Source organism: Pseudochaenichthys georgianus, chromosome 6, assembly GCF_902827115.2.
Source record: "Pseudochaenichthys georgianus chromosome 6, fPseGeo1.2, whole genome shotgun sequence".
Taxonomy (NCBI): Eukaryota; Metazoa; Chordata; class Actinopteri; order Perciformes; family Channichthyidae; genus Pseudochaenichthys; species Pseudochaenichthys georgianus.
In genome coordinates this window covers 38,357,730-38,380,060 of record NC_047508.1, presented here as the reverse complement: position 1 = coordinate 38,380,060, position 22,331 = coordinate 38,357,730, and the positions used below count along the sequence as shown (strand labels likewise).

At 40.9% G+C, this 22,331-nt stretch overlaps 1 long non-coding RNA gene across 1 annotated transcript; it reads left to right on the top strand.

The window, feature by feature from the left end:
* The first annotated feature begins 17,020 nt into the window (after positions 1 to 17,020).
* Positions 17,021 to 18,494, top strand: LOC139434018 (uncharacterized). Its single transcript, XR_011643421.1, has 3 exons — positions 17,021 to 17,157; positions 17,379 to 17,557; positions 18,062 to 18,494. It is a non-coding gene; the product is annotated as an uncharacterized lncRNA (long non-coding RNA).
* The last annotated feature ends 3,837 nt before the right edge of the window (positions 18,495 to 22,331 follow it).

The window sequence follows — 22,331 nt, the reverse complement described above, 5'->3', positions numbered from 1 at the left end:
TTAGAGTGGTGAAAGCAGATTTAAACTGTGTTTGCAGGCTAATTAGGTTTGCCTGCCATACACTTCTATGATGTACACCACAGGATATTAGAGAAGCAAAAAGGCCTCAATGGCAGTAAAATGACACCTTGGAAAAAGTTTCAAAAGCTTGAGGTATTGCCAAAGTAATGCTAACAGTGCAATTCTCCACACAAGCTAATTTGTGTGAGCCAAGGGAGTGGAGGAGATGAAAAACGGTCAACTCTGCCTCCTTTCAAGCTTTTCCATCAGACACAGCTGAGTGAGCTAACTACCTTTTTTCCTTGAGAAGGGAACAGTTATTGAAACGGCTTCAGCGTGGTGCAAAATGTCTCCCAGAAAAACAAAAAAATGTCCTGTTGCTACTGGTCTGGTCATGCTCAGGTGTCATGTTACGAGTCACTTTCACATTACTCAGCACATCCTTAATTTCTCATGGTAGAAACTTCTGAAGTAACTCACCTCGCTACTCTAAAGGGAACGTGTGGATGTATTCAGTGCTGCCGGGGCACATGGTAAAAGCGTTAAGGCCTAAAGTGTCAGCAGATGTCTACAAAAGAACAAAACCACAAGATACTGAAAGAAAGAAAAGAGCATTTCATGTCTGCATAGGAGGAGAAGTGCACCTCCAGGATACCTCGGAGGACAGGACGTACCCAGAGTCCTCATTTTATTCCCTTAATGAAAAATCAGTCTGCACTCCCAGCACAGCATGTGTTTGGTTAGCTGTCTGTAACTGTTTGACATGAAGCACACATTACTTTTCCAAACATGTCAAGACTCCACGTTTTAAACCTCAAATTTCCCAGTCATCTGTACGCCGAGCAGTAAACGGGATGTGTGTGTTAAGAAAATGTCATTGCTCTCACATTCACGGGTGACCAGACAGGATTGTTGTCCCACTCCAGGAGTGACATGGACTTGACCTGCAGAGTGCGGGGGATTACAGCGTCTTCATCGAGCATTTGCAGGAAACAAAGGCAACAGATGGTCGTATCAACACACATGGTGGGTTTGGTGATCCCTCCTCCTCTCGCTCATGCTGCTGGCAGGGCCAAAAGCCAAAATTCAGACCAGATTTGTGAGTTAGTTTGGGAGAGGATTCCTGGCACTGACTGTCTTTGGGAGCAGTTATTGTCCTTTCATGGGTTTACAGAAATGAGCGAACGAAAAAGTTTTTTTTGTACCCTCAGAGAGTTAATTAAGTATTTCTCTCATTGAAGTCATGAAAAAACACATGATATTATCCACATACCTCCACATGGCAATGTTCCAAATGAAGTGTGAGACCCATATTTATTTATTTAGGGTGTAACCCCGAACAATTAAGTAATATTATGACCGTTACACCCAAGTTATGAGGCATGTTAACAGTTCACCAAATGATTTCCTCATCTTTTTGACTCACATGAAGGATTCAAAGGCCTTTAGAGATAGAAATCTACCACAAGAAAAAAACATCAAATACATTTCAATAAAAAAAAACGATTTTAATGCAAAATGTAATCTTTCTTACCATGAATGTTTGTTCTCTTTCCTACTGGGGGATTTTTTTGAAATAAGAAACGCTTATTAAATGCCAACTCGTCACTTACTGAAAGAAATCTGAATCCACTCAATTACATTTATTTATAAACCGGGGAAAGTACATCTCTCAGCAAATGATGAGTCATGTTTCTTCCTAACATGAACATCTATTCTTCATCCCGAATCAAAGCCTCTAATAAACATTCCAGAGTACACAGATGTATTCAGTAAATCTCTCCCTCAACACACTCAGTGTTTGAAATGTCTTCTAATAGTTTTCTTAACAGACAACAATAACAAGTAGACGGAAGCAAACTGGATTTGAAGCGTCTGATGAAAACATGGCTACTGTAGAGCTTAGTTGAGGTTTGAAACAAATACATCAATTGCATGTTATCTATAAAGTCAAATATCAGATTTTAAGGATTGTACTGCATAGAACAGGGTCCTTAAAGACCCTCGCAGTTCACAATGAAAAATGTCCGTTGTAACAATACCTTTCACTGGAGTATTGTAAATGATGTCATGTAATTTAAGTAGTTGCAGTTTCCTATATATGTCTTTTTGTCTGTCTGCCCTCCTTCCCATCCCTGTCCCCCGCTCATCCTTAGGGGGAGGGGGGACCGAGACGTCAGACTGACTGGTACCAGATGCATCCCCATTGAGGTTTTACTTTATAAATGTAAGATATGGGACTTTTTCAACTTGGCTGTGCCATTTAACCTGTTAACCCCTGAGCCTGTTTTTCAGGTCTCAGGCTCGAAAATGACATTCCAGAACAAATGACTATATCTTCACTTCTAAAAGGGCTAAATTAATAATCTTTTCTCTCAAAGCAATGATAAACCTGTGAGTTGGATGTAGAAAAGTAAGAATCAATATAGAATTTTTTTATTTTAAAGTAAATTCAGATTGAACATAGTAAAGTCCGTCCAAAAAAACCCCATTACTTATAGTGAAAACCAGTGGTGTAGTGGGGATTTTTTTACTGGGCGGAAGCTATTTTAATTAGGTCATCCCAAACAATGCCCAGGTGTACAGGTTGTACAGGTTGTACTTTTCCACTCATGAATGATATTCTTTTTAGAAAATAAGTCAAATAACGTTGTGTTGCCTGCCATTATAGAGTTGTTTCGTTTAGTTCAAATACACACTTGCAACTGATGACACTGGCAATGGTTTTATATTTATTAGACTATTCCAAAAAAAATCATGCTTCAAAAACGTGGGGGCTCCAAATATGTGGGGGAACGGCGATCCCCCGCGTCCAACGACCACTACACCACTGGTGAAAACCACCCTTGAATGATGGGATTGGAGACTAAAAGCTTTAGGAATATATATATATATATATATATAACATATATATATATATATATATATATAACATATAATAAGTACCCAGTATCAAGATTGGTGCAAAACAAGTGACATTTGACCTTTTTAGAGAGGTTTAGCTAAAAAAACCCACCTCTGGGGTCATTTGGGTGGATTTGGGTGGATTTGCCGTTTCTCTGGAAACCAGTGGTCGATTTTGATGATTGACACCTCTTTTTAACCGTTAGAGCCAATAGAATCGAGGGGGAAGTTCCTAAATCCATCTATATGTTACCATGAGGAGTGAGAGTGATGCGCACCCAGTTTGCCCAAACCGAAAGCTTAGGGTAATGTTGTGAATCGAGTGGCCTGTGTTCGTCGTCCATAACATACGCCTGCCCATACCATAACCCCACCACCACCAAGGGCCACTCGATTCACAACATTACCCTACCCCTACCCCTACCCCTAACCCTAACCCTACCCCTAACCCTAATACTACCCCTCACACCAGATACTGACTGGTTTTCGGACCCCCCCAGACCCCCCCAATAAAGCAAAAATGCACGTTTCAGAGTGGCCTTTTATTGTGGCCAGCCTAAGGCACACCTGTGCAATAATCATGCTGTCTGATCAGCATCTTGATATGCCACACCTGTGAGGTGGGATGGATTATCTCGGCAAAGGAGAAGTGCTCACTATCACAGATTTTTTCAGATTTGTGAACAATATTTGAGATAAATGGTTATTTTGTGTATATAGAAAATGTTTTAGATCTTTGAGTTCATCTCATGAAAAATGGGAGCAAAAACAAAAGTGTTGCGTTTATATTTTTGTTCAGTGTATATTGCCCAATATCACAAATGTTACATTTGTCTCAGTGGACTTCACAGTGTGTACAGAATATCAGTATGGAAATACGACACCCTCTGTCCTTAGACCCTCACATCGTACAAGGAAAAACTTCTGAAGAAAACCCACAGTTTAAAGGGAAAAATGGGAGAAACCTCAGGGAGAGCAACAGAGGAGGGATCCCTCTCCCAGGACAGACAGACGTGCAATAGATGCCGTGTGTACATCGAAGAGATAATACATTTACAACATAGGTAGACCAAATGTTTGGAAATGCATGTGTGTATAATAAGAAGATGAATCCACGTGGATGTCAGCAATCTTGTGGGAGCCATCAGGGAAGTAGTATGGTGAGAGTCTGGCAGGACCGCAGAGACTGGTTCAGCCACGACTCGAAGTTCAGGACTCAGATCCAGTGCTCAGGATAGAGGATCCAAGACACACGACCACAGCAACAGGATTAGCCTCGACTCAGGATCCCGGCGTAGACATGGACACAAAAAGAGATTTGGGGAAGCTGGGTTAATCGGAACATGAGAGGACACAGGTACAAACAGCCAGAAAGACGGAGTAAGGTGCCCCCCCAACAGTCCAAGCCTATAGCAGCTAAACTAACGTGTCTACATACATGCACTCCCTGAGGATAGGTTGAGGGTAAAGGGTAGCAAGTAAGAAGTAGGAAACAGAGGTGGAGAGGCACACGACCTGAATTGGTTAGAGGTAAGGAGTAGGTCTGTGGCTACGTTCCACACTCCCGGGCCGGGCTAGGCCTTCTCTGCAACCTGTTACCCTCTATTAGAACCTCGAGAGGTCATAGAGGGGAAAGGTTTGGATAAAGTTTTAAATATAAGATCTAAGTCATCAATGCTGACATCAGAATACCGAGTATGACTAACTCCTCTGACCGGTTTCTGACAGGAAATAATGAACACCCATTACTTCTTGAGTGTCAGTGCTGTCAGTGATTTTGAAGTGCTGAGAAGATATCAAGTCAGAACATGTGGTACTATAATCCTGGTACTTTACAGATGTCTTAATCAGTTGTGAACGTACAGTAAACGTGTGTGGGAAATCTTTTCCCTGCCACAGGCCCGGACAGGTAATTCATTGTTCGCGCCCGACTGGTTTCTCTTCTGAGCATTTACAGGACATCACATGCCAACGTCTTGTTCCAACAGAAGTGAAGAGATTATGAAAATGAAAGATCTCGAGATAGCAGGCGAGTTAAACGTGAGGTAGCTGTAAATTGCAGTGGCTGCTGGGTAAATACAGACAATAGCTTAGGCTTAGATCAGACACATACAAAGCCTGTTAACTATTATGCCAGGAAACGAAATGCTGCATCCGGATCACAGTCTCTAATTGAGAAAGAACAAAGTATTGCTGTGTCAATACATGGAAAATACAGTGGTGGTACTTCTAATCTTAACAATTCTGTTTCCCTATAAATGTTGGCAGTGACTGGGTTATTTGTCCAAGTCATTTCATAGAGAAAAATCTTGGACCATCTCTGTCTGACTCTTGTAAGCAGTGGTACCGCAAGGGGGTGAAAAGTTAGGACGATTCTAAGGGCCCGTGACTGACAGGGTCCCAAACTATTTTAGAACATTAAGAAAAGAAATGTTAAGTAACCAATGTGATTATCTTTTCATGGGGCCCAAAATCCCTGGCGGCGCCCCTACTTGTAAGTGTTTTCGAATATTTAACTCAATCTCAACCCTTGGTCCCAGCTTTAAGAGTCTTTAGACTTGACTGATTTCCTTTGGTTTGACTGATGAACTGTTGTCCGCATAAATTCATTTATTGAATGCTTATTTTCCTTGTGTTCTAAATTTCCTCTTTTCTGCCTCAAAGTTTTAATGGAACATAATATTGTTTTTGTAACATAATAGCTTTTGTAATGTCAATAATTGTGGTAGAAATTGGTACATTGCTAAACTCCACTGTAAACTTAGATGAACTCAAAGATAGAAGTGAACAAATCTGAATGGACACTGTTTTCATTTTTCAGTCTTGTTGTTGACTATTTGGACTCATCTTTCATGCTCATAAATTTGCCTTGGACATAATAATAATTCCTTACATTTATTATAGCGCTTTTTCAATGACTCAAAGCGCTTTACATATACACACATTACACATATATCATACATGCAATGGTCAGAAACTTTGGACAATACCCACAGGAGCAAGTTCAGGTGAAGTGTCTTGCCCAAGGACACACCGGCTTTACAGACATGACTTTGACTAAAGACCTACTAAATGTAAACATGTTTGTGAATGATGCATCTTCCTGTTCTTTCCATTCCTTCAGAGAGATCTACTTGTGGTACTCAAGCATATAGAAGTGTTTTCATGTTGATTTCAGATGTTCATGTAGCAAAGGGTTTCAACATATAAGAGTAGGAAAAGTTCTTTTTTGTGACAAAAGAAAAGATTTCAACTTTTTGGAAATTTCAGATCACATCCAAACTTCCACTTCAAAGCGGCCACCAGGAATGGGCCGTGGAAGTGATGAAGTGTAGCACGATGCCATGTGACTGCCAACCTGAGCTTAAAGTGGCGAAGGATGACCTGGCAAAGAGAACCCAGAAAGAAAAATAACATATAAGGACAGATATTTGTAAGGATCAACAAGAGGTAAATGTGAGATAAGGGCCAAAGGAGAATGACGCATGACACATCTGGTACAGCAGGGAGGGACCGTTATTCATTTTGACTGGAGATAAAGGGTCATTTCACTGTTTCTGAGCCAAGAAGATAGCATAAGTAATATCCTGCTTCATAAAAGTAATATGCAATGTTAGAGTGATGTCTAATACATGGGCTGTAGGTGCTGTTTACCAAATAAAGTCAAGATGGAAAAGACACACTACTGAAAAGAACATTTCAAAATGGCTACAGGGTGTTTTTGGTGGCAACTGGCACATACAAAAAGCACAATAAAAACAACTAAAATTAAATCTGGAACAAATTAAAGCATCCTGTTTGAAAGTAGACCTCAATAAAGGGCATCAAGATAACAAGCTGTGTGAGTTTTGGATTGCTTTAAAACGTCTGTATACTTGCAGAGTGAAAGAGAATTCCGATCAGTGAAAAGGACGCCCCCTCATTGTCTTTAGAAAGGTCATATTACGGTCATTTTCAGTTTCATATTTGTATTTTGTGCCTCTACTTTGACTTGTTTCCATGCAAAAAGGTCTTTATTTTTGAATTTCGAACCCCTTTTATTCTCTGTGATTCAGAATTATGATATGAAGCAGCAAACAGGTCTCTCATCCATCAACACAGGGATTTGTAAGGATCCTCAAGAGGAGCTTGTTCAAATGCGAGCCACTTACTTCCACCACAGAAGCTGGTAGACCACTTCTCACTTCAGATTATTCTGACATAATTCAGGCTGAACAACTCATGATTGACAGTTTTCTTCTTCACTCACAAATAAACAAAAACTACGCTGCTTCAATTTCTCAGGCTGTGAAAATATGTCGCTGGAAATTCCTCGAAACTATCCCGCAAAATCAGTTTCTTATTAGAAATTGTGCTCACATGTTGCTTTAAAGAGGATGTTTGCAATTTCTAAGAGACAACAAGTAATTGTACTATTTTAAGATTCTCCATGGATAGCTAATCTGCTTTGTATCAGAACCAAATTACTCCAAGAGGATGTTTCCCAAACATACAATTCATAACGAAACTTGTTTGTAATTCTGGCTGCGTGAGGCAATAAACAAATAGGTTAAATAAATAGTTCAACATGCTCCCTGTGCTACACATAAAACGTCCCTGTCGTCCTCTCCCCTCCGGGGGTGCAAGTTCCCTCTAGAGACAACAACCATTTCCTCAGAACTCTGCATTCCTGAGTCGCTGGCCGATCCCTGTAAACAACATTCCTGCTTTGGGAAACAAAAGCCACGAAAAACATGATCTCACTGTCCGATCCGAAAGCCTCCTCTCTGCCACCTCTCTGTCCTTTCTCCCTGACAATAATTAAGGTTTCAAACACTTTATTGTCAGGCCAGGTTCATGACAATGACTGGGGAGTGTAGACAACATTCAATACATTTGCATCCTCTTTGTTTTTGACACAGAAAAATTAACCTTAACCCTAACCCTAATGTTTCTGTTTCCCCAACAACATAAAAACAGTACACTTATGACAATATCACAACAGAGACAAGAAGCCTAATGGATAATTTCCTGTACTTTTCAATCTGTTTTATTCTTATACTGTTCGGTATCCAATCTGACAATCGATCCTGACATTTTACTCTTTACCTTGAAGTCCCTGTAGATGTTGTCGAGCAATAAGTCAAATTGGAGTGTCTTTTTAGAAGATGATAACAGCATTGTGCGTCTCTTGGTATTCTTTGTATAGTCCTATTTATCTAGCAAGCACCCAAACTCAAATTGAAACTTTACCAAAGGAGTGTTGAGACTTGATACAAAGTGAATTTCAGATGCAGAATGAAAGCATATAAAGTCAGTGGAAAGACTTTTACCAAACATATACAAATTAGCTCAAAGCAGCGAAAACTGAAGGCTTGAAAGTTGAGTTTTTCCAACGTTTTCAGGCTTTGTCTTCAGGTATTTATGTGTTCAATGGCTCGTTCGGAGTAATTCGCGTCAGGTGTGCTGGCAGGTGAAGCTCAGGTGACCTTTAACTACACAGGCACTTTGACTTGTCATCCCAGGTGTAACTGATCAATTTAAAGATGGCTCTGTTCCATTTATTTGTCACAGGAAGAAAAACCAGGGTGTCAGCATATGGCAATCAAATGTTATTAATTATACCTGTGCTGCAAAATGTCCGCTGTGATAAAGGACTATGGCGGAGATCGACTGATGTTCTGCCAAGTTTGGATGTCTCCCCCTGAGGCCCTTGGAGTGTTTGCCGCATGTTCCCGCTAAACATGTGAGGGTTCAGAGATGTCCCACTGTGAAATCTGCAAAGCGTTTAAAAGCTTTCACACTTTCTGTACATCCATAATTCTGCAGACTTTGCTTAAGGGCATCCCCAACAATGCATAGAGTGGTGGAGTCAAACGAGCAATGAGAATTAGATTGCACATTTAAAAGAGAAAAGTAAACAAAACCTGCAGGAGTCCTTTTAGGCATCCATTTAATTATAGACAAACATGTCGCTAACCACCCTTAGTCCAGTGTTGGTACAGTATATGTAGTTGTTTGTCTCATGATGGCAGGACTGTGAGGAGACATACTTTGCTTAGAGAAGTCTCTATCTAAATGATTTCACATGTTCAGGGCTAACGGTTTTTGGGACTACATTTGAACTTGGCCATGAACAATTCTGGACAGGCAGGGCAATGACAGGCTCAGAAAGCAATGTTATAATAAAGCTGTCATTATGAAAGTATGAGATCACACAATAACAAGAAATCACTATAATAACAAAAGTGAGTGTCTACTATGCATTGTCAGTAGAATGGTGTGCATTCAATTGCCTGCCTGTAACAATCTGTTTTGCAACTTCAAGTGCTTTAAGTGGGAAGAATGTTTTGCTTCGAATCCGAGAAGAGGCCCAAAGAAAAGAGTTTGAAATACCAAAGCCTAAGAAACTGGCCAACAAAACCATCATGATCAACACACCCAACAATGTTACGGTTGCCCAGGCCACTCATAATTATCCCCTTTGGTCAAAGAGGGAAACGGCAGTTATGAAACAGACAAGGGAATGACTGTCATCCATCCATACACATGTGGGACACACTGTACACACCAAACACCCAACATGCATCTCATCTCCACTGGGACTGTGTAATCGGTGCGTGAAATGGACAGAGTAAACTGGAACATGAAAAATACAGCCAAGCGTGATTATTCCTAAAAACACAGACATCCATCCGCAATGATTCAACGTTCCCTGCTGTGTTTACTGAGTGTGTTGCTTCATGTTTCCAGAAAATAGGTGATTTCGAGCAGTTCTTCTAACTTTGTTCGACCACAGTGTTTTGGTCAGAGTCTGACTCAGTTTTGAAAATGTTGGATGGAAGATCTGCTTAGCCCGAGAGAGAAAACTGCAGAGCTCTGATTGTTAGTTTTTTTCTGACAATGCACTCACTTTAAAGTACACCTATCATGCTATTTTAAGGCATACATTATGGCTCTCAGATATATACAAATATATAAAAACATGTCTACAGATCATGCATTTTAAACATCCCTCATATCCCTCTATTCCAGCCCATGGATGTAAAATAAGAACTGGATACAGCGTGGGAGGCGGGGTCTATTTCTTTCCTATGAGAGCTGCTCATTGGCGCATGAAGGCAAAATGGCCCAACTTTTGAGAGAGCGAAACGTCACAGATTACCCGTCATGCCTGGCTAGAGCATGCGCAGTTGAGTTGCCCCTTAAGCCCCGCCCCCCGAGCTCCCACTCTCGGCTCACTATAAGGAATGGAGAGAGAAAATAAATCTAGATTCGGCTTTTAGTGCATTTTAAAACTTTAAGGACTTAATAATTCTAATAAGGGCTATAAAATAGTTCATACTGGAAAATATTATCCGCTGATTTACAGACGTCTCTTTCCCCATGTTAATCAATGGGAAAAAGTTGTTCGGGCCGGGTGACGTCACGGACTGATACGGAAGCTGCAGTACCGCCGTTTGGACACAACGAATGTTGGGCACAGAGTCCGGCGCACTTCCTGGGGGCTTGTTCCAGCCCTGTTAGAGAAACGCGGATTTTGGGTCCTTAGCTTGAAAAAAAAAGAAAAAGAGGAGGCGGAGCTAATGCCTGATCAGAATTATACCGGAGATAAAGTTAAATTCGGTTGTGATAAAACGCCATCCTGTTCTAAACCACATCACGGATTATCTCTGAAACAGTATGGAGCTCAAATGCTTTTTCTCTTGCGGGTTTATCACAAGGTGAGTTCCTTTTTTTATTTCCTGCTTTTTAAACACATGCTCTTTCCAGTACAGGTTAGCTCTGAGTGTTAGCGAGGCTCGCTAATGTAAACAAAGACGAGATTACGTCCAAAACACGTCAGGCATTGTTTCTGATGGCAACTTTCTGTGGGTTCGCTGCCGATTTTGCGTCATATCAGCAGCAAATCTGTATCCGCTTGTTGTACCCCCGTTTTTTTTAAATATTTGGGTACGGAAGAAAAGAGAAAGGATTTTATTTTCTGACGCTGAGTTCCCCGACACATATTTATGAAAAGACATCAAAAAAGTGCATTTTGCATGATAGGTCCCCTTTAAGGTCATTCTCCTCAAACAAAGTAAAATACTCCATTATTAATGTTTACCAGAAAAAAGTGACACCCAGACAGGGGTCAAATGTAACTAAGTACAGTATCAGGTTATGCATTTTGATATTATTTTGACATACTTGTATTTGACTTGAGTATTTCCATTTTATACTACTTTATCCTTCTACACTATATTTCATAGGCAACTTTTGTATGCTTTATTCCTCTACATTTACTTAACACTCATATTTCCTGTTACTACGACACATTACTATCAAATTATATATAATGTTACTGATATGATGTGATGCATGACTGTCCTATTAATATAAAGAGTATTTTAAAAAGTCACTTAAACTGTCCCCACATTGACAAACTCAAACAAATTAAATCATATGCCATGTATTTAAAAAACACAAAAGTATTACACATAGAGTTGCACAGCAGCTCTGAAATGTAATACCTCTTTCTTTCACAAGTCACTTCAAAAGGGGACATTTAAGAAAATACAAGCCCAAGATAGGATTACTAATTATTTAACAAGTGAGAACTTGACATACAATTGTTGGGGCTGACGTGTTTAATCTGCCTTTGTCACGCCCTGTGCAAATGTCAGAGCTCAAATAGAGCAAGGAGAAAAAGATAAGAGGTTTCTGCTCCGGTCGTTAAGCTGTGGAGGCATGCCAACATTTTGCCTCCAGTCTGCAGGTCTGTGATTTTTTCTTCCTCTGACTGTGGTTTTAAGCATTCCTGCTCGGTTGGAGACTAAACTGTGAACAGATATTTCCAGCAATTAGACAGATCCCAGTGAATCCTTGACGCCAGCAGGGAAAACATCAACCCACTTAGCAAACAAGCGGCATTGTGACACAGATGTTGTTATGTCAAGTACAGTACGAGAAGTGTTAATGAATACTCTCTTCAGAAGAACCACTGTTTCCATGGAAACATTAATTAGGCAAATCCGCTGCTGGGATTTCATCATATTAGAAAGACAGGAGCCCGAGCTAAAGCAAAATAAGCTCTTGGGTATTCCCCATAACAACAAATTGTTTTTGTCAAAACACATTGACACACTCAATATCATGGGCAAGGCATTAGCTTTGAAGGTGATGCAGAAAATACGTTACACCTGATTTAGTTGAACTCAGTAATTTCACTACTTACTACAATGCAACATTGAATAAAGTTGAATTACAAGGAAGCTACTGCAAAATGTTTTTCACCAAACCCATGTTATGCTATCTTGTGTTTGTGGGGATTACTGCATGTTTAAAAATATTTGTATTTATGTGGTTCAATGTGGTTTAATGTGTGTTTTAAAATGTGGACCACAGGAGGAAGCTGTGATTTACGGACATAGCAAATGGGGATGCTAAACTAGACTAAAAAATGTAACCTAACCTAAAAACAATTCAACTCCACAAACCTAACCAAAACTAAACTAAACTTAAACTGACTTTGGCATTTGATAATTAACATAATCTAAACCAATTTAAATTAAACTAACCTAAACTCAATTCCACAAACCAAAACTAAACTAAACTAAAACTGAATTTGGCATTTGATAATTAACATAACCTAAACTAACTTAAATTAAACTAACCTTTTTGCCGCTGCTTTTAATTGAACTATTCATATCTTAGACTGCACTGTAACTTTTATCCATGTATTTTTTCTTTTAATGTTTTAAATTTAAACGTAATTAATTTCTCCATGACATTTATGAGAGGGACTGCTCGAAAGTAGGATATTTGGGATATTGATCGTAGCCAGGGTTTACGATCAGTTTTTAGGTGAGTTGTACTGAGGAACAAGTAGCACAGCACCGACGGTTGAAAGATAGTGTTTTGGTAACACGGGGTGTTCAGGTAACACTTACAGACTTTGTTATGGAACGCAAAGCCGAGTAGGGGGCTAGTACACCCTCCTGAGGGTCCGATTGTGGATGTCATGCGAGCATAACATGGTGAAAACAATCCGTCTAAATTAACAATCGGGACGGAAATGTTCGGATTTCCAAAGGGAGGTTCTGTGAATAAATAAAAAATCAAGAACCGAAATAATTGAACTATTCATATCTTAGACTGCACTGTAACTTTTATCTTTTAATGTTTATTTTATTAGCTTTTTTTTTAATGACTGATTTTAAATGCCATTTTCTTAATGTCTTTCATTTTTTTGTTTTTCTTTTAATGTTTCTTTTATTATCTTTTACTGTTTTTAAATGCCTTTATCTGAATGTCTTTCATTTTTGTAAAGCACCTTGAATTGCCTGGTGCTGAAAGGTGCTATATAAATAAACTTGCCTTGCCTAACCTAAACTCAATTCCACAAACTTAAACTAAACTAAACTAAAACTCAAACCGACTTTGACAAGTCATTTTCGGGGGGAACACATTTTCTTTCCATCCTCTGTATGACTGGATGTTATGCGGCGGGCCTGTGCAGCAACATCTCTGATGAAAAGCAGGGAAGGCAGACAGCTCTGAGTGAATTTCCAGAAGGTCTCTCTCTTAAAATAACTTCCCGGTCAGGTCCTGCATACCACGTCTGTGTGTGTGCTGAACCCTGGCCTGCCCCCATGTGACCACCACCTCTTTATCCTGCTGCTGCACCTTCAGGACCACCGCAGGGACACACTCCCTCTGGTCATGTTACAGTTTGGTGCCTGCATTTGTCCAAAATCAACAGGGAGAACTAGCTGAACTTTGAGTGAAATTGTAAAAACAGCTGCCTGCCAACATGGAGAACATCAACACTGTGTGGATGTTTTGTTGGAAAAAGACAGCAAACCTCTGCATTCTTCATGCATGTGTGCGATCAAACTAAAGCAATGTGTTTACGACGCTTCACACAGTGACACAATAAACCCTGGGGGGAGAGCTCCACCCAATCAGCAGGACGGAGCAATGAGGGCATGACCCCCCCCAGCTGTCAGGGAATGGGTCCACCCTGATGGTTTCCTGCCTATTCCAGACTCTTGGGGATTTTTGGAGGGCAATAAGACGGATGAGGGTATGGCAAGGACACAGAGTGGGTGGTGAAGCATGGGAGAAGGATAAGGTGCAGTGGAGGGAAAGATGAAAGGAGGGCAGGCGGCAATATTAGACCAGCGCTGTGTTTTTCTTGGCTCTCTCTGTAGTCTGTCCCACCCCACTGCAGGGTATTACACACACACACACACACACACACACACACACACACACACGGAAAACACAACATATATTTCCATGACAATAGTGTTCCAGCTAGTGGGAACAAAGCAGGGTGACCGCAGTGAAGTTCTCACAGAGGAGGAGAGGGTGAAAGTCTCAGCGCGGGACCCGAGGAATCATCTGCTCTGATGGGCAGGCCACAAAACCAAATAAGCCGTGCCATGACTACCAGAGGGAAGCTGGCGTCTGGGCGGCCATCGGGGGAAGGTGGGTCTCTGGTGGGGGTCTGTGGCGAGCCAAGGAAAGGATTGTGTTAATTAACTCTCATTCTGTAGAAATCAGTATAGCACAGAAGCCAAAGCCAGAGAAACGGTGCTAAGTTACATAATTGTGTCCCAAACCACAACAACCACCAGAAACCGTAAAAAGGAAAATAGAGCAAACTTAGTTATTTGACTGGAGTTATAATCATCACTCTGGGTTCTTAGGTTTCAGAGAAGTTGGGAACCCGTATTTTAACCCCGTACCCTTTAAAAGAGAATTTCAGCTTATAGTGGATCTTAAGTTCCAATCATAATAATGGCATGAAACTCACAAAGCTATTTGCTAAGATCTGGGAATTTATCTGGGGAAAGAAATATGAGCAGCAAAACCATATTGATATAGAAGAGCTTAAACAAGGGGTTTCCAAACTACGGCCCGGTGGCCAAATGCGGCCCGCGGACCATTTTTAATTCTTCCCTCAGCTAATTCAAAAAGTATAATGGAGTAAGGCCCACGAATGAAACTTGTGCTTGTCTTATAATGTACTTCTTAAATGTAAAAATAAAAATATATTACACAGTGTTAATAAGACCACTTTTCAAATAAATTCAGTCAATTAAAGTTGGAAAATGTTTCTAACATATCTTAGTTGATAAGAAAAAAGCCCAATTACTTATTTACATAACAAGCTTGAAATACACCCTTCCTATTTCTCTTTATTATAATCAATCTGAGGCTTCTGTTTTAAGGGTGAGTTCACAAGCATAACTTACCTATTCGATTGATTTAGCGAACTAATAACTGAACTTATGAGGCAATATACCTCTAGCCTAGTGAGTGGCCCAGCCCTTCGTATTTTTTTCTGTATGTGGGCCTCTGTGAAAAAAGTTTGGAAACCCCTGGTTTAGACCCCATTTACCCGCAAACGCAAAAGCATACGAAACGCAAACGAACCGAATACGATATAAAAAAAGTCTTCTGTTCACACGAGACTGCTCGGGAGCACTGGAGACGCTGTAGTACATATGCCAGGCCTGTAAGTGGCGCTGTACTTTCGCCACAAAATACACCAAAAGCAGCGAAGAAGACCCCCGAGCATGGTTGCCATCGTTGCCCTTCTGTTTATTCTCCGCAGTGGATTTAGCAACATGTAGTTCACGTAGTTCTCCATGTCCACTTGTTGCTGATGGTTGTTGTGGTAGAGGAGCTGTAGATTGTGCACGAACATCTGTAGCATGGTCGAGCTGATTTATTTGTTAAATAAATCGAAAATGAATTTTTTAATTAGTTTAATGTTTTCCAGCCTTCGTTTAATGACATTATGTATTTTATTGCAAGCTAAGAGAGCTTTATATTTAGTTAATGTTTAAGACGTCCTTAATTAAATAACACCCCTCTTTTGTTATTTCCGTCAGTGGCTAAACATGTTTCCTTGATTTGAGTGTAAGACCCTTTCTACAAAGAGTTAATGTAAACCTAATTACATGGTATAAGGACCCTGCTGTGAGTGGAATGTAGCTTGGAGACATGGTTAATGTTTTAAAAGGGGAGGCCTACAATCTACAGTATTGCCCAGTTCAGAATAACACCACATGACCTAAAGCATTTACTGTCCCATTAGCTTTGTCATATATCATCATGACCCTCCCTCCATTGTCCCTTTGTTACTTTGAATATGAAATATCTGCAGTTCACAAAAGATCAGTGGGATGTTGTTAAACTGTAAAATGACTGACAGAAAGTTACTTCCAGAAAGTGTGAGACATCATCGATACTGCTACTATGTATTGCAGCATACCCAGGCTTAGGCAGCAGTTTAGCAGAATGAATCATGAGTCTTCATGAGGATTATCCAGATCATTTGTAATTCTACTTACTGAAATATTCAACAGGGTGCAGCTAGGTTTGGGCCTCAGTGACTGACTGTATGCAGATCTTCAAATACCTTTTTCTCAAACACTGACAGTAAACTGATACTCCTAAAAAGACATGTTGTGAGTATTATATTCTCATCATCTGCAGACTTGACAGTTGGCTGTAGGACACATTTAATTTCGACAGGCCTATGAATACCTTTGGATAAAGTGCCCAAATAAAAGGTGTCCATGTGACGTGTATGTATCGTCATTAGCGATTCATGGTTAGTGCAAAAATGGCTATTTAAAGCTATTAACACATGTTATCACCATATAAAGTCGATATGGCGAACAAGCAGATGCCTATTGATACACACAACAGGGAAAGAGCAACCTAAGCATTGATTGTGAGTCCTTTTATTATCAATCTGATGAACGCAAGTCCAATATTTTATCATCTTTGAGACCTGATGTTGGTCTCTACCAACTGGTGGAGGAAGCTCATGCTCTTTAAGGCCTTACACACCAGGCCGATTTCGGCTGTTTTCGTAAGTCGGAAGACGAAGCGTGTCCTGTCGCCCAAACTCAATTTGGTGTGTCCCGCACCGTTGACCGTGACACGCCTTATTTGGACTGCCTGACCCGATGCATGGTCGATTCAACATGTTGAATCGGCCATGCATCGGGTCAGGCAGTCAGACCAAACAATCACTCTGATTGGCTGTTCAGCTAGCAAATCAGTGCATGAGAAGCGAAACGGAAGTGAGGGACGTAAACAAACGATTGAAGATCATCATGGCGATCTGGAATGACGCAAACGAAGACCTGCTCATCACCTTGATCCAGGAGAGGCCAGCTCTGTACGACATCACAGAGAAAAGGTACTCGAACCGAGTAGTGAAAACCGGACTCTGGCGAGAGATTGAAACGCAACTTGGTTTCTCGGGTAAGATTATCTTTTTCATCAATTGAGCTCTTTAGCAGATACTGTTGGCTTTTTATTGTTTGCCAGCGAACAGTGACGTTAACGTGAAATTTAATTTGTTATTTCAACCTTGTGTTTTGTTGTTATCTTGTTGCTAGCTGTGCAGTTTGGCACAGCATATAGATATGAATTGGACATGCTAACTAGCCACAATGCTTACATCGTTTATTTGTGTGCTTCAGAGAAAGAGCTGAAGAATTGGGATTCTCTGCGAACCCAGTACACCCGGTACAGGAGACTTGCCCCTTCGGGTAGTTGTGGAGCACAAAGGACGGGCAGACAGCAGTGGATCATAACCAGGCTGCCGTTTTTAGAGCCCGACACAAGAAGGAAGGAGAATACTTCGAACCTCACCATCACGGTAACTATTTTATTTGTTGAGTACAAATAAGTGTTTCTTGCTTCTTTCATTTACAAACACATTATTTTCATTCATTTGGTGGTTACAGTGTTAAATATAACAATAAGAATAATATATATATTATTCTGTTATAATTATTGATGTGCTCATCACCTTAATGTTGCAGCTGGTAAAGGAGGAGCTAATTGAAATTACATGATATACTGCTGGGTAGCTTATGAAATTCACCATGGGTTCAATAACGCTTTTATCTTAACCTATAATAATACATGATCAAATATGTCTTTATATTTTGTAGTGTTCTGAATCTTCTAGAAGTATGTCTTTAGCATCTGAATAGAGCATCACAATGTGTCTACACTGTACCTCTCACACTTGACCACACCCCAAACTAATGGCACACACATTTCAGGGTATTGTTTTGTTATGAATGCTTAGTAAACAGTTTTAAGAAGCCATGGTATTAAATCCAACTAACTGTGAATTTATTTAAAAAAATGTAAGGAACGTCCGATGGCTGCAGAATCAACCCCCGGTGGCACCAGCAGTGAAACCTCGACCAGCACCACTGAGGAGTCCTTCCACTTGGATGCTGAGCCCTGCACTCCCCTGGCAGAATCCACCATCTGCACCACACCGGCACCGCTCGGAGAGAGGCCAAGCACACTCAGCACTCGAAGGCCTCCGGCGAAGCGCAGGATGATGATACTAAATGAGATACTGTCTACCGCTGTTCATTGTTCAAGATTGAAATGTAAATGTGCAAGTGTGAACCCTTTGGATTCTCCACACATAGCGTTGTGTGTTCCTTCCAAACAACTCAACTTTGGTTTCATCTGCCCACAGAATATTTTGCCAGTAGTGCCGTGGAACATCCAGGTGCTCTTTTGCAAACTTCAAACGTGCAGCAATGTTTTTTCTGGACAGCAGTGGCTTCCTCCGTGGTGTCCTCCCATGAACTCCATTCTTGTTCAGTGTTTTACGTATCGTAGATTCGTCACCAGAGATGTTAGCATGTGCCAGAGATTTCTTTAAGTCTCTAGCTGACACTCTAGGATTCTTCTTCACCTCATTGAGCATTCTGTGCTCTTGCAGTCATCTTTACAGGATGGCCACTCCTAGGGAGAGTAGCAACAGCGCTGAACTTTCTCCATTTATAGACAGCTTGTCTTACCGTGGACTGATGAACATCAAGGCTTTCAGAGATACTTTTGTAACCCTTTCCGGCTTTATGCAAGTCAACAGTTCTGAATCGTAGGTCTTCTGAGAGCTCTTCTGTGCGAGGCATGGTTCACATCTGGCAATGCTTCTTAAGAATAGCAAATTCAAAACTGGTGTGTATTTTTTATAGGGCAGCTTTAACCAACACCTCCAATCTCGTCTCATTGATTGGACTCCAGGTTGGCTGACTCCTGACTCCAATTAGCTCTTGAAGAAGTCTTTAGCCTAGTGGTTCACCCTGCACTGTGAATGTTTACATGGTGTGTTCAATAAAAACATGAAAACATATTGTTTGTGGTATTAGTTTAAGCAGACTGTGTTTGTCTATTGTTGTGACTTAGATGAAGATCAGAACACATTTTATGACCAACTTATGCAGAAATACAGGTAATTCCAAAGGGTTCACATACTTTTTCTTGCAACTGTATATATATATATATATATATATATATATAATATATCTGCATTATTTGATCCCACTTTATGCTTTGCTCTTGCTGCTTGTTTTACACTGATTTTGTATCGTATTTCTTACTGATGTAAAGCACTTTGAACTGCAATCCCCTGTAATCCACCATGTAAACATTCACAGTGCAGGGTGAACCACTAGGCTAAAGACTTCTTCAAGAGCTAATTGGAGTCAGGAGTCAGCCAACCTGGAGTCCAATCAATGAGATGAGATTGGAGGTGTTGGTTAAAGCTGCCCTGCCCTATAAAAAATACACACCAGTTTTGAATTTGCTATTCTTAAGAAGCATTGCCAGATGTGAACCATGCACAAAAGAGCTCTCAGAAGACCTACCATTAAGAATTGTTAACTTGCATAAAGCTGGAAAGGGTTCCAAAAGTATCTCTAAAAGCCTTGATATTCATCAGTCCACGGTAAGACACATTGTCTATAAATGGAGAAAGTTCAGCGCTGTTGCTGCTCTCCCTAGGAGTATGAAAGGTGCGATACAAATAAAGTTATTATTATTCAGATTGATGTTTCTGTCAACATGACATTAATACAGAGCGGGCAGAACCCAAATCTAGCTCCAGTGCCGCACGAAACATGTTTTCGATGGACGAGAGTGAAAATGGAACGCACACGCTATATGTTGTTTGTTTATATCACGGTCTGGTCTTCTTCTCTGTCTTCCGGTTGTTGCCTGTTTTGAATGACGAATATAAACTACCGCCGCCTGCTGGTAAGGAGAGTTATTGCCACTCACGCATTGAAGTCTTTGCGGTGTGTTCCCGTGCGACACATGAGAGGCTTCTCAATTCTTAAATGTCCCCTCCTCGACTCCCCTCCTCGAGACTTAGTCCTCTGAGCGGTCATATTAAAGCGGTCCGTTCATTATTACGTGCAAGGCAACAGCTGTAATCTCTGTTAGATCAGCTGAACATTGTTCCCCCACATATTTACTTTGAATTCATTGAGAGTGCGGTATAATGAGACAATAACAGGTTACAGATGCGGACACACACACACAAATATATTTATATAAATGTATGCAATTTAAAGTATGAGAGCACTCTCATAATAACGTAACACAATCAGAGACTGGATATATTCCCCCCCCCCCCCCCCCCCCCCCCCTGGTCGCTGAAATGGGGAATTGAAATTACGGGCCAAAAGTTGTATTTGCAAGTATTAAAAGTAAGCAGAGGACACCAAACCAACCGAGACCTGTCTGTCCGCCGCATCTGCGCACTGTACAACACACACCTACACACTGTACAACACGCACCTACACACTGTAGCCTACCACACGCACTTACACACTGTACCACACACACCTACACACTGTACCACACACACCTACAGCTCCTAAAGCATAATCAGGCTACAGCCGTTGTGTATTTTATTATGTGAAGCATTAAATGGTCTTAGAAAAAATATCGACTCTTTGTTTGTAGATATCTAAACTAAAGCAAATAAAGAGAGTAGGCCTGTTCTACTGAGTGATATATATTATACACACTGCTATGCTTTCTGCACGGACCTCACAGCTGTTCTCACTGTAAACATCGCGTTGCGATGAGAGCAGGTTCTAAAATAATATCCAGGGGATGCATGCAGAGCTGTCATTGGCTGAGATAAGTCCGGCCGTGCGTCACGCCTCCACCGTTCCCGGAAATGCATCCGCGGAGGAGCCGTGGAGGAACCATCAGTGTATCCTCGGTTATAGCTCCTCCAGAGAGCCTCCTCGACGCTCGATCCTCGGTGTGCATTTAGAGAAATGAGACGTCCTTCAAAATGGCGCGCTGAAATTCATTTCCGGGTCACTACCGGAGGACCGAGGAGTCGAGGAGGGGACATTTGAGTATTGAGAAGCCTCTATGGCCAAGACGCAGGAGAAAACGGCGACGCAACAGCCGGCGTCGGCGAGTCCTCTGTGACTGCTTGGTGTGTCAGGGCCTTTAAATGCTAAATGACACCAGTTACTTCCCCTTTTAGTCTGCCTGTGGTTCAGTACTGCACAGGTAGCTCTTTAACTAAAACAGCTTCCTTCTGCATCTGGAAACTATGCTGATGAGATTTCACAATAGCAAACCCATTTCATAAATTTGCCAGACGGCCGAAACATTGCTAAAATGATAATTAAATGAGAATGCTGAGGCAGGCAGCATTCAGCATTCTCATTCTGTTGTGGAAAATGGCCTCATGGCAGTGTGGATTGTAAGCAGGATAGAATTGCATGCAACTTTAGCAGATACAGTAATAATAAGTAATAACATTATTGTGAAGAAGAGTTTCCTGACAATATAAAAAAGTGTTCTTTAAAATCATTTTTCTTCTTGTACTTGTCCAATACCAGTAGTTAATACAGATCTATATAACTCCATGTACATGTAACACAGGATAGCAATACAAACAACTGGACAAGGGAGACAAAATCAACCTCCAACAAGTCCTCTTTTATCAATATGTTTGGACAAACGTTCGTTAATGTCCTAAATATGTTTAGTGAGAAAAGAAGATTACACAGTAATATTTTTCTTAGTGTTCGGAAAGTCGACCAACTGTCAGAATCATATTAGTTTTTTATTTCTGACCTTGTTTTGTATGTCTAAGATACAGTAGTAAAAAAAACAACCTATTATTATGTGGCTGCAAACACTCGGTTGAACGAGCGGTAATGCTAGCATCAGCACAATGCACAGAGAGCAACAGGCTGTTCACACACATGTTTCTGTCTTCCAGGGGCCTATACTACGAACCTGGTTCAACCTAACCTGGATATGTTTGAGTTAGCCGGTTGGCCTAATCCAAAACATACGCGCTCTCGCTAAACTGTACTACGACGCTGGTTATCAAGTGGATCGCTCAAGCCAGCCGTGTCCTATCTAGTTAGGTGCGCGTTCACATGAAAGGGGTGGTATCTGGAGCATTCGACCAATCACAAACATGGAGAAGCGTACTGACAGCGCAGCGTCATACTTCCTGAATGAAACGTGAACTTTAATACTAGTCAAAAATGAAGAAGTTAAACTTTAAACATCCATGACTTAAACACTTTATCCAGGATAAAAGCCACATAGCTGCACCTGCAAGGTGAATACA